Below are 3,694 nucleotides of genomic sequence, written 5' to 3'. Positions count from 1 at the left end.
TCATTATTTTATTATTTTGTTTCAGTAAAACAAGATTTTCAAATGTTGTATCTGATAGTCTATGTCTTTTGACAGTCATTGTGTTTCCTCCTGTACTGAACAATCTCTCGACCGGTGCACTTGATGGCATTCCACAGTTATACTGTATAAATTTCTCTCTAACCATGGGCCAATTGATTAAACTTTGCAGTTCTTTATCGTTACTGTTTAAGTATAATTGCAGTTGATCAGTAGATATTGAATTGGCCAAATGATTAGTAGGCAAACAAAAAAAGTTATTTTCAAAATTGTCATCATTACTTTCAACTTCAATTTCTGAATCTGACTGACGACTTAAACATTCAAAAATTGATTTTAACCAAACTTCAGCAAGATTTTTATTGTCTCCTTCAAGCCAACTAAGTTTGAAATATGGGTGTAAGCAATAACCAAATTTTTTTCCATCTATACTGTGTCAAACCTAAAAGTAAAAAAAAATTAAATTATGTAATTAGGTATAAATGTATAATCATAAAATTTATTATTTGATTTATTTAAATTCAAACCTTTTTTTAAAACATTTATGAAGAGCTTCAAGTAATGGTGTTATAATGATGAATTTTTTCTTTCCTAACTGGTCAAGTTTCTTATCTAATGCATGTATGGTTGGTAAAAAAAATCCCATGTACATTCCCTTTTCACCTTGAAGAAAATCTAATGTTGAAGTAATTGGTTCCATAACTTCACAATATTCATTAATTAGTTGTATATCATTAGAATCCAATCGGCCAAGTTCACATTGATCCATTATTTTATTCATTTTTATTAATCCTTGAGAATTTTTCAAAATATTATTAATTTGTTGTAGAGAATCAAATTTTGCGTTCCATCTCGTTTCTACTGGTGTTTTCAAATAAAAATTGAATTGTTCTTTTATAAATTCTGCTACTCCAGTAGATTGGTTTTGTTTATTCTATACCTTTTGACACTTAGCTAATACTTTCCTGTATAGTTTTTTTAATTTAAGAAAATGGTTATCTAATTTGTTGGTATGTTTTATATCGTTAAAGTAGGTTTCAATATCTTTGCTGACCACCAAGTCCAACGTATGACTTGCACAACGAAAATGTGGGGGCAGATGTATATTGTTAAAGTCATCATCATTCATGTATGTATTTGAAGTAGATAATATGTCAAATAATTCAATAAATTCTGTATCACTATCATCTGCTTCATCGCTACATACATCTGTGTTGTTTATATCAACTCCAAAAACATTGAAAGCTTTCACAAAATTGCGACCATTATCGGTAGTTGTTCTCATAACTTTATTTTGTATTTTAAAAGACACATATGTGTTGAATAATAACTGAGCTAGCACATCATAAGTATGAGGCCCTTTTAAACGGGTACATGCAAGGGCTCCATTACAACGTGACAAAGTTTTTGGATCAATCCAATGCACAGTAATACCAAGATAACTTCTTTTACCATTAGACCAGGCATCAGCTGTAGTTGCAACATATGACACTTTGCTTAACTTTTCTATCAGATCATTTTTCATATCCAAAATAGATTGTTCAATTTTAATTGATAAAATTTTTTTACACATAATTTTTATATCTTTTGGTAACCCAAGACGTACCAATTCTATAAAGGATGGTTTATCAACTATTTGTAAAGGTTGAATTTCATCAACAACAAATTTAACTATAGCATTGTCTAGAATTTTTTGTGTAATTGGTGCGGTCTTACCAGATCCATAACGGTCAATGTGTATTTGTTTTAACTGAGGCTGAGAAGTAGAAGAGTCATCTATACTGCGCTTTTTAGAATTAATTATGTGATCACTGTTCTTTATTTTTGCTTCCTCAATATCAGCTAAAAAGGTCTTGTATTTGTATTTGTGTATTTTCTATGGAAATATCAAATAATATTAATTAAAAACAGGTAATTAAAATTAACAATATAATAGTTATTAAGAAGTATACTTTCAGTACCTACTAAGTGTATTGTTAATTAACTTTAAATAAAATGATAAATATTAAAATATTAAAATATTATTTAAACATACCTCATTACCTCAATGTGTCTCTTTAAATTTGTCAAAGACGTCTTTGATGCACTATAAAGTTTACTACTTGGCTTACATAGTAAACATTCAAAATATAAATTGACTGAATTATTCGAATTAACTTTTTTCGATTTTAAATGGAAGTACTTTGAATAACCACGAAATAAATCACGTTCAACTCCTGTATGGTCATCAATATCGACAGTATCATTATTGTCAGACATTTTATTATTTTAATAAATAAAATAAATAACCAAATAGCCAATAGGTGAATACTAAATAAATAATAATAGTTAATAAATAATAGCCGATAGTTTATGTCCTATAATCTGCGAGTCGCGACACAAAAGTCAAAAACGTGCAGTACTGCAGTTTCGTGTGTATTGGAATTTAACCGCCACTAGGTTCGTAGTGGTCGTAGACATGGATTATATAATGTTGAGTAATAAACGAAAGTAAAATCATAATTAAAAATAATTTTGATTGCGTGATAAAAATAGTTTTATATTTTCCAATCACCCTGTAATCTGTGGAACACTCTGTATACAGCATAAAATAATTTGTATGAACGAGTTTTGGGAATGTTATTTATAACACTTTATAGTTTATTTTATTATGTCAAGTTACAACAGAACTATAATAATATACCAATACTATAAATGATATACTATTCTTACTATTATATCGGCGATCAACGGTGTCGTAATTTCAGAGCAAACATAAATATCCAAACTAAAAATAAACAAAATTAAAAACAAATTATATCTTTTGATTCTTGAGAAGGCACCTGATCGGCTACATAACATTTCAAAACGTTATCGTATGAAAATTAAATTATCAATGAACGAACCCAAAACGTTCAAAATCATAATTAATAAGAACTTAGTTCACTTTAAAGTTCATTTCTTGAAAATCGAACTCGTTCATGTCAAGTTCACACAATATGGAATGAACGCGTTCTTTCCCATCACTGCATTACGATACCTCAGTAAAAGATCATATATCTATGTGAAAAACGAACTACAGTATCCTCTATCCGGTAATAAACTTTTTTTTATTCTTCAGCAATGGGCTAAAACGTTTGAAATGAGAAATAGTATTCTTGATGACGTGTTGAAAATTATGAAACTTAACGGAAATAATTTAAAAGATTATGAGAAACTTACCGTTCTAATGTTTGATAAAGTTAAAATATCAAGTACATTAGAGTATGATGTATTGAATGACGAATTTATTGGTCCATTTAACCAAATGCAAATGGTAATGGCTCGAGGAATTTCATCACAATGGAAACAACCCATTTTTATCGACTTTGATAAAAAAATTACCAAAAATATATTGTTCGACATAATTGAAAAGTTAGATGAAATTGGGTTCAAGGTCATTTGTTGTGTCAGTGACATAGGATTATGGAAGGCTTTAGATATAAGCTATCAAAATTATGTATTTAGAATTCCTAATGGTTGACCGGGAGTGGTAAACCGAGTCCCAAATAATTGGGTGGATATTGAGGCTAGGTAAATTGAGTCCGGAAAACTTTAACGTGTTAGGTAAATTGAGTCCCGAGTAATAATATTTTTAGAAAAAAATAATTTGTAAATAACGACGATATCAATCGTATATTTATTAATCATATCGTAT

The sequence above is a fragment of the Melanaphis sacchari genome, unplaced genomic scaffold, assembly GCF_002803265.2.
Source record: "Melanaphis sacchari strain LSU unplaced genomic scaffold, SCAv2.0 Contig567_pilon_pilon, whole genome shotgun sequence".
NCBI classification, from domain to species: Eukaryota; Metazoa; Arthropoda; class Insecta; order Hemiptera; family Aphididae; genus Melanaphis; species Melanaphis sacchari.
The sequence above is the reverse complement of the archived record's forward strand: the minus strand, read 5'-3'. Positions refer to the sequence as shown.